General features: G+C 34.9%; 1 long non-coding RNA gene across 2 annotated transcripts; it reads left to right on the top strand.

Moving 5' to 3' along the window:
• The first annotated feature begins 5,282 nt into the window (after window positions 1-5,282).
• LOC106046368 (uncharacterized) lies at window positions 5,283-9,302 on the top strand. 2 transcript variants are annotated; one of them, XR_010828681.1, is made up of 4 exons: window positions 5,283-5,504; window positions 5,604-5,689; window positions 6,388-6,433; window positions 7,559-9,302. It is a non-coding gene; the product is annotated as an uncharacterized lncRNA (long non-coding RNA). The 2 variants fall into 2 exon arrangements; XR_001213200.3 differs by lacking the exon at window positions 7,559-9,302 and adding an exon at window positions 6,655-6,748.
• Window positions 9,303-9,638: the final 336 nt, after the last annotated feature.

The following is a 9,638-nucleotide window of genomic DNA, read 5'->3' as shown; positions in this document are numbered from 1 at the left end:
TTCAAATGTGCTTTATGTTTTGCAGTCAGAAACAAGAAAAACTTTTTCTTTAAGATCTCTCAGTCTTTCTACAAGAAGTTTTCATTGTTATACCTTCTGTTTAAGCCTGGAGGAGAAAAGACCTTTGAATATTATGGAAGAGCCAGAAAATATATAAACTATGTCATCAAAAAGGACAAGAAGAGGAGTTAATACTGTAAATGCTAGAACCCTTCTCTTGTCCAAGCAGTGAAAGGAAATTAAACATAGGAGGGATTAAATATAGAATCTGATATAAATCACAGAAAGGTAAATAAAAATATTTCACTGCCCTTTCTGAGCACAAGGGCTACAGTTACTTATTTAATCAAAATGTTATTGTTTCTGTTAGTCCCTTTGTCCTCTGGGGAACTAGGAGCAGCTCCACACCTATCAATAGACAACTTCAAATGCTCTTGACTGATGACTATTTTTCTCAGTGCTCTGGAAATTAGAATAACTATTTCTCTCATCTTTCTATAGAAAATAGCATTTAGTGCCCTTTTAACACCTCCAGAAATAAAAGGAAGGACTGAGTGTTGAGACTACCTAAGCTTTCACGTAGATATTAACCTATGTAACTAAAGACTACAAAGACATCTTCAGCATTCATGAACTCACCTGAAAATGGTTTCACATTTCAGCTGTATTAAGAAAAGTTATTGCCAGTGAAGTTAGTTGAGGATTTTAATTTGCTCTAGAAACCTAAAATAATAATAAAAACATATATATATATATAAAATGCTATATTTTAAAGACAGAAATGTACTTTTCCACAGTTATACCATAATAAAATATTACCATATTTTACTTGTTTTTTAAATAGTGTGACACCTATCAGCATCTTCAGTCTATGGATTGAGTAAAAGGTATCCAACATATTGCAAACGATGTCTCTTTGCAGCTTACTATTGCCATATTTCTGGGGAATAAAGAGTTGAGATAACACATTATTTTAACCTGGATAAAATTTTCATCAAAATAGTTTGAATAGTTAGGCGAGGATGACTGTTTTTTTCCTTTTGAATCTAAAATGAGGAAACATAAAATGTTTTGCAGTTTTCCCCTAGATAAAACCTTGATAGTTGAGTTCTGTACAAAGATATCTTTGAAACTACTTTATATAATCAGTACTTTTTTGGTCCAGTGAGGGAACTGAAAAAATTAGAATGTGAAACTTAAAACCAAAATTCAAGGTGAAACATTTTGCATCTAGGTTTACATTATGCTTCCATTAAGTTGCGTTCTGAAGAGAAAGTTTAGTGTATCATTTCAGTCTTAAGACGTGAGAAGTATTTTGTTATATCAGCCCACTAGGCCTCTGGCGTTGTCATCTACCTCTTTTTTGTTTGTTTAAACATCTCAAAGTTGAAGAACTGACATCCATCAACTTTTTGTTTTAGATCAGAAGGAAAGTAACAGCAATTGATTCCAAAAGCTTTGAATATTTTATCATGCTACCACGCAATGCTTACGTGTTCATAATGAAGGCAAGGAATTATGAATCAGTTAAGTAAAAGGAAAGAGATTCTAAAACCATAAGACCTTTCCTACAGGAGAGATTTAACATCATTATTTTTGAAATATGACCTTCCCAGCAGCATTTGTAATTAGACTTCCAAATTAGAACTAATATACTCTCAAAAACAGTCTCTCTGTTACTGAATATATCAACTTCATTCTACAGAAAAAGCAAGCTTTCAAAATAATGTTGGAAACTGTATACTACAGAGAAATATAGATATTCTTGAATCTCAAATAATGATATATATCATCTACCTTGTGAGGCACTAGCAGTGAATATTAAATGCAGATCCATTTTGCTGTCAGACTTAAAAATAAGATGTAAAATATGATAAAATAAAATTCATTAATATTAGGAATATTTTTTACTCTTCTTTCTACTTCCGTATATTAGTGCATAGTGAAATATATATATATATATACTGTTCATAAGCTAACGGACATATGAAGTTGTTTCCAGATTTATTTTTACAGATAACATAATATAATTTGTACAATATTTATGGTTTGGAGCCAAACTCTGAATCATAAGTTAACTGAGACCTTATGATCACAAAATGATGGGAAACAAGTTGGGAAGACAGCAAGGTATTCTAGAAATCATTACAGAACCTCCCGTCTCCTGTCATAGTGGATCCAGGACTTCAGAGTACAAGAAAAACAGTTCAAACTACAGGGGAAAAAAAGAAAAAATCTGCTTTGTGACACTAAAGTTATTGATAACTCCAGAGTGAGAGGGTTGACATTTCTTAAAGGCTTGCAAAGGACTTTCGATCTTCTTTATTTTTATTTCATATAATTAGATTCTGTTTGATTCTAAACTTCTAGGAAGATAACATATCTTTAAATTTTGTCAGAATATACAGAAATCAGTCAGAGTTTAGAGGTAAGACATTTCATTTTCTACCTCTGAGACTGACCTGATGCTCAAAAAGGTACTTGTCTCAGTACTGGGTAAAGGTATTACACACTCCCACATCTAGAGAGAAAAAGAGAGAGAGAGAAAGGGCATTCTAGAAAAACATATGAAGGAGTATAATAAATCCAGTTTCCAGAGTACTAGATTTCTTTGGGATTTGTGAGACATCAATAAAACCATTATTACCTAGTGTGTACAGTTTTCAAGTGCTTGTTTTATCTAGGACAAAAAGTTCAAATGTGTTTTGAAAATGTACTCTGTCCTCCATATATTTTTGAAGAAATAGGTTCACAATGTCCACAGTGAATAAATGTAGAACTAGAGCATAGTATGCATAATAATATGATTAAAGGTATAGTCCTCAATGGATTCTTTTAAGCACTGTTTCTTGTTGCATAGCTTTTCAGAACAGACCACAGAGCCTTGAGATAAACTTTTCCATGAAGATTTTCAATTTAAAGTTGAATTTCTGAAAGAATAGGAAAATATGAGTTAGCTACTTTGAAGTTACTGAATCATGAAAATGTGTCTTTCACACCTAAATTTGATTGCTTAGGCTTTTTTTGCTCTCTGATGATTCAAAAATAGTTTCATTTTCAAACCTGGCAATACATAGTACTACAGGAAAGGTGAGATTTGAAACACAGAGTAGCAACTAAAAATAAATGCATTTAAAGATAAAGAACGATTTATATACTAAGTACACTCAGTTCCTAAATTTGCTACTATTGTTGTTGTCCTGCATGGTGGGAATGATCCCGCTAAACTGTAACAGGAAAATACTATATTGGTTAAATTTTCCTGTTGATCATGTACATATTTGCAAGTAAAGGAAGTAAAACAACCGCATCTGTTGTAAATTCCATCTGTGCCAAAAAGCAATAATGCTAGCATATAAACCAAGAGAAAACAGTATGTATATGCCAATAAACTAAACTGTAACATTCAGTGCCTTGCCTTATGTATACAACATTACATTGAAGTATTTAATTTTATTGTCAGTATGCTAGACTTTATAAATCATTTTAATTGAGAAATATCTCACAACAAGCAAAACCTTATTTTGATAAATGGACTCATTATATAAACTGTACAACAAATTTAATAAGTGGACTTGATTGCAATCAATAGGTCAAATTTTCATAAAGGGAACAAACAGTGGCAAACAGCAGCATCTAAAATCACTGTGAAAATGCTTTGAACAAGCTAAGGATTAAGCCATACTCTAAAATAGAGAACTCTCGCTGAGGCATACTCTCTCTGAACCATGCTGGGGTGTCTCTCTGGCATCAGGTGGCACAGTTTGTTCTTGGCAGAGATTTTGGGAGCTGAATTAGTTGCATAATGTATGCCTGAATCTCACACTAGAACAGGACTGCACCTGGCAGCAGCATTATGCTCCCACATCTTATGATGATTGCAGTCATAGAGATACCGTCATCGCTACCAGATGGGAATGAAGGCTGTGGGGGAATGGGACATGTATGACACTCCATTATGTGGATAAAACAGTTGGTGCAAAGACAGAAAACAGAGGGTAGGAGTTAAAGATAAGTTATCACAGTGAAAGGAAGTTACCTAGAGGTCTCCGAAGATATTTTAATATTTTCATATGTATTTAAACAGCTTTGTGCATGTATGTATCTAGAAAAGTGAGTAAAGGGTGGAAAATCTTCTGATTATATAAAGTTATTAAAGGAGGTAGGGATAGGGGAAATTGTGAAGGACCTTATGAGACTGACCAAGCAATAAAATGGAAGATGAAGTTGACTGCAGATTAATGTAAAACATTACACACATGGAGAATATATTCCTGCTTCAGATAGTATAACCTTGGGCTTGGAGATGACCATTACTATGCAGAAGCAAGAAAAAGAGTTTCGTGAAAACATCAGCTCAGTGCTTAGCAGCAGTAAGAAGAAAATGAGTGATGTTTAAAGAATCACTAGTCCCCAGATCTGGTCCCCAGAATTTTTCCACCAGGAACACGATTCGACAGAGCAGTCAACCATTTCTTTAGCTTTTTTCTTTCTGGGCAACAAAGTACAAAAAGGACATTAAACTGTTGGAGAGTGTCCAGAGGAGGGTGATGAAGATGGTGAAGGGCCTGGAGGGGAAGATGATAAGGAGCACCTGAGGTCACTGGGCCTGTTCAGCCTGGAAAAGAGGAGACTGAAGGGGGACCTCATTGCAGTCTACAACTTCCTCGCGAGGGGGAGTGGAGAGGCAGGTGACCTATTCTCCATAATCACCAGTGATAGGACCCATGGGAACGGTGTTAAGCTGAGGCAGGGGGAGTTTAGGCTGGACATCAGGAAGAGGTTCTTCACCAAGAGCATGGTCGCACACTGGAACAGGCTCCCCAGTGAAGTAGTCACTGCACCAAGCCTGTCTGAATTTAAAAAGAGATTAGACTGTGCACTTAGTCACATGGTCTAAACTTTTGGGTAGACTTGTGTGGTGCCAGGAGTTGGACTTGATGATCCTTATGGGTCCCTTCCAACTCAGGATATTCTATGATTCTACGATTTTAACAGGCTCTGTACTAATTTTCCTCACAGAATGACTAACAGAAATATGACCCTTATGCACCTTTTGCAGTTAATTCATTAGGTCAACTCTAACAACTAAGCCCCTTGTCAGGTTATTTCTCTTAGCGATAAGGAGCAATTGACCTTAAAACACTGAAGCCAGGTAGATGAGCCTATTCCACAAGGTCTCTTGGCTCCACCCTTGTTAAGTGAAATCTGCCAGGTGTGGATCATTTGACCTTTGCATATAGGAAGCATGAGGAGTTGGGGGGAATTGTCTCCTTAGGGAAGTTTGAGGCTTGGGTTATTTTTGGTGTTTTTCTACTATGGTGAAATGAACTCAGTGTTCAGTAGGCTGGTTTTTCTTCATGTTTTCTATTGTCTCTGTAAAGTAGTTTTAGAGACTCTATGAGCTAGTTACATTGGTGGTGCCTTCTCAATACAGTGGAACCCTGGTGGTACTACTTTACTGGGAATTAGTTTAGCAGTGACTGAAGTTCAGAAGCTGGCAGGTAAGTGTTTCTGGGTTCTACAGTTGTTTAGTGTTGAGGAGTTTGAGTACTTCCTTCACCTTGACTTTTTTCTGTGAAGTTACTTACATGGGTTCTAAGCTTTCTTCCCAGCCCTGAAAAATAAAACAAAAAACAAACAAGCAACAACAAAAGTAAAACAACCTCAGAAGCTGAAGTGCATGCAGGTAAGGCTGACTTTGAAGAATGTTTTTAAGTATTTGTTAAGATTGAACAACAGGTCCACAGGTCCTTATAAACCATTGCAGATTGTCATTGTCAATCGCCATGTAAATTAAGGCCATGCAAGTACCTTCTACTGTTTCATCTTCCCTTTCATTTGTTGTCTAGTTACTACCAAATATTACATATTTGGTGAAATGTCCTAAGAAACATTACCTTTTAACAACTTTTTCTTTAGGTCTGCCAGGAGCTGACAAGGTAGGAAGATATGCTTTTCTCTTTCATTCTTGTAGAGTTAGAGACAGTGTCAATTTAAACTGTGACTGAGGCTCTGCAATGGTGCAAGTCTGCCTTACTACTTCAAATTTAGTGATGCAACCGAAGTTGATATTAATTAACTTTCAGGGTTTCAACTAATTTAAAGATTTTGGACAATAACAATTACTTGAAAACATTTCCACAGGTTTATTTTCTTCATTTACATTTGTTTGCTATCTCCATCTCATTCAAAGCAGTCAGGACTGGTTTGCTTCTCTCTTCTCTGGAAACTGGCACTAGGAACCATTGTTAGAATCAGAATCCTGATCTAAGAGTACGATGAAAAATGTTGCACTGCAAGTTAGAAACTGGAGAGGAAAATGTTCGTGTATACGTAAGAATTGTACTCAAACAGCTGATTACACCTTTTCTTACACCTTAACAGATGCTTACACCTTTGAAGGGAAGACTTTAAACCTGAGAAGCAACAGGTGGTTTTCTATGTTTCCCTTGGGGATAGTGTACTCTTCTGTATTTTGCTTCTATACAAACAGTTCAAAATTTTAAAGTCATGTTGTCAGTCATACAACCAAACAACCTTGCACGGCATTACGTGTTCCCCTCCAGATAGATCAAGCCCTGAATGCAAGGTCAGACAAGTAACTAATGCCAACATGTAAAACTAATTTGTAAATACATTACTTTTTGGCAGGTTTTTTGGCACTTTGTGGGGCTTAACTGTACTGCAGTGAGAAGAATGTCTTCTGATGTGAACTGAAATCATACCTTTATGCCACAATGTGTTTTTTTTTGGGGGGGGGGGGGGGGGGGGCAGGACAAAATTCCTTGTGGATATCTGAAGAATTTGCAAAATTAGTTCTAGCTCCTTTGACCACTAGCACAAATTTTCATTTTCCCTTCATAAACAATTGAGAATACACATACATTCAATACTTGAAATTAAATTGTAGACCTTGTGAGGAGGTCTTGGAATCAATTAGTTTAGTTTATTGTTTTTATCTTTAGAACTTTAAACTTTAATCTACTTTAAACTTTAATCTACTTTCACTCAATACTAAAATGATTAAGTTGTGTAAACTGTTTTCACCTTGGAATCTTGTACTGAAGAACAACAAAAGATCTGCGTATATCATCTATTTATGCAGAAAAATATAAACAATGTTATTTTTCCAAGAATAGCAAGCTGTGTTTGAACTCATGATGGTAATCTTCCCTGGGCTAGATATTAATTTCTCTACAAGATGTTCTTAAGAACGCTATTAATACAGTGTAGTATTATTTTAAGTGAATTTTCTTATGTTCTTCTTCAGAGTCTTCATCAGTTTCAACAATCAAAATTGCAGTAATTAGTTGGGACCAACTGAGTATCCACAGATGAAATCAGTTCTATTTCTTTTCAAATTACTGGAAGCACTAGGCTTTGCCCAAGGAATACTTTGAAAACAATGATTTCAAGGATAGGGCTGAACAACTTAATACTTAAAACTTAATATAAGTATCGGTTTTGCAACTTCTTTTGTAGTGCAAGCTTGTAAAGCCAGATCCTTCAGGAAGGATCATGTCTCAATCCCCACTAATTTTTTATTCCTTAACAGGTATATGTTTTCTATCTTGCCTTACAAAAACGTATAGCAAGAGTAGCTGTAAGCAATTCATGCCCTTTTCCCATTGAGGAGAAAAGAAATCAAGATCAAATCCAAACAAAACGAACAAGACTTTCTAGGATGGAGTCATACAACCATATGACTACAGCGGTATTGTCTTCTAGATTTTTCAGTGGAGTCAGCGCAAATAGTATTTGACTGTGATAGCAATGCTGTTTTATCTCATCATGATGTAGCTGTCATAAAGTGAGATGTGGTAACGCTACATGTCTATATGCAGCTTTATTCTTCTTTTGGGGGGAAGTGTGAAGAAATTCTGATTATCATTTTTCTTCAAAGAGAAAAGACTTCACACTTTCATTTTCTGAAGCCAAAGGAAGTTTAATTTTCTCAAGCGACCATAAATTCCAGTTGGATCACTTCTGTTTACAACCCATTCTCCAACTTCAGAGTTGTTATGAGGTGTAACATTATCCTTAAATAAGCAATATTCATTTTAAGCTATGTCAATGCAGATTGTGCTTAGTTTACACCATGCTGAGTGAAATGACCTCATTGTAATACTTGTGCTTCAGAGGATGGGTATATTTAATTCCTATTAAAAAAGGACTTTTTGATCTTAAATATCACAACTACTGTTTCAACAATATCAAAAATACTTGAAATGGAATACAGAACAGGAATTCAGAGGGCATAAAAGTACATAATGTGAAAAGAAAATTAAGTCTTTACGTAACGACAAGATAAAGTCAGAGGATTGACTGGGTGAAAAACAAAAATCAATAAGGTTCTATAAATTTACTTTACAATTTGCTTCTATTTGATACTGATGAATGAATTACCTGGAATTTAAGCTTCCAGTTGAATTTTTAACCAGGCATTTAGGTATCTGCAAATACATTGGTACTTGTGTTTATCAAGATCTGTTTTCCTTTTCCAATTATAATGATACTAGAGATGTTTTAGATAAAAATAAATTATAGAATCCTTTTTCTAAAGGATGCAAAATCTTGTCTGAATGACAGCGTTATAGTGCTCTAATCTCTCTGAAGAGAAATCTCATTAAGAATCATAGATTTTATGAAGAAGAGACAAAAGATAAAATGCAAAGCATAGTCTGACAAGATGACAGGTGTTTGTGGAGTCTGTCAAATGGTAAGCATTTTTAGGAAGGTATGAGACAAGCTATAAATATATTAACACATTTATCTAAGTATTTTACAGTCCAAGGCAATAATTATATAGTGATGTGAATTGTTATTTTATGATCTATTAAAAATAAAATGTTTGAATAAGTATATTTACATTTTAATTCTAATAAGCTTTCAGCTATGTAAGCGAACAAGCTATTTTCTCATCTGTTTTCTTCAACCATCTTAGCCATGATTCACATAAAAGAAATGCCTTTAGTCTTGCCTAATCACTAACTCAAATAGAAACAATTTAATGTAAATAACCTCACTAATTCTCCCTTTGTATAATTGAACCACAGAAATTATTAAGGGTTTTGGCTAGTTCTACATATAGTAAATACCCTTTTCTGAACACAAAAGGGTTACAGCTGTTTCTATAGAGTGGCATTATCACCTTCTCCTGGCAGAATTTTGGCCAAAATCCAGCTACTATGTACACTTATACCCATGTTAGGAGACTCAGAGATGAAAGAGTAAGGGATTACATGTTGGTTATTCCTCGAGTTTCCCTGAGATTCATTAAGTATCTCTCTCCAGAGATTACTGGGAAAAAATAGGTGAACAATCTGTTGTGAATGTACATTTTCCCTGACCAGATGAGACCATACAAATAGAGATTTTTCAGGACAGTGACATAAACATTTCCAGTTCTATCTATGTGAAAATAATTATAGTATTTGAAAGATAAATTTACCTTTTGGTCCAGTACTGTGCTTTGGTTTTGTTTGTTTCTCCTTCAAGAATGTTACAGTTCAGGTAAAAATGTGCCAGTCCCAAAAGCTGAAGAACCTGAAAGCAGTTAACTACATATAAAATCAAAACACTGAAATGTACAATTTTTAAAATACCATTTCCAAATAGACCTAGTTTCAAGGTAC

Source organism: Anser cygnoides, chromosome 1 (assembly GCF_040182565.1).
Source record: "Anser cygnoides isolate HZ-2024a breed goose chromosome 1, Taihu_goose_T2T_genome, whole genome shotgun sequence".
NCBI lineage: Eukaryota > Metazoa > Chordata > Aves > Anseriformes > Anatidae > Anser > Anser cygnoides.
The sequence above is the reverse complement of the archived record's forward strand: the minus strand, read 5'-3'. Positions and strand labels throughout refer to the sequence as shown.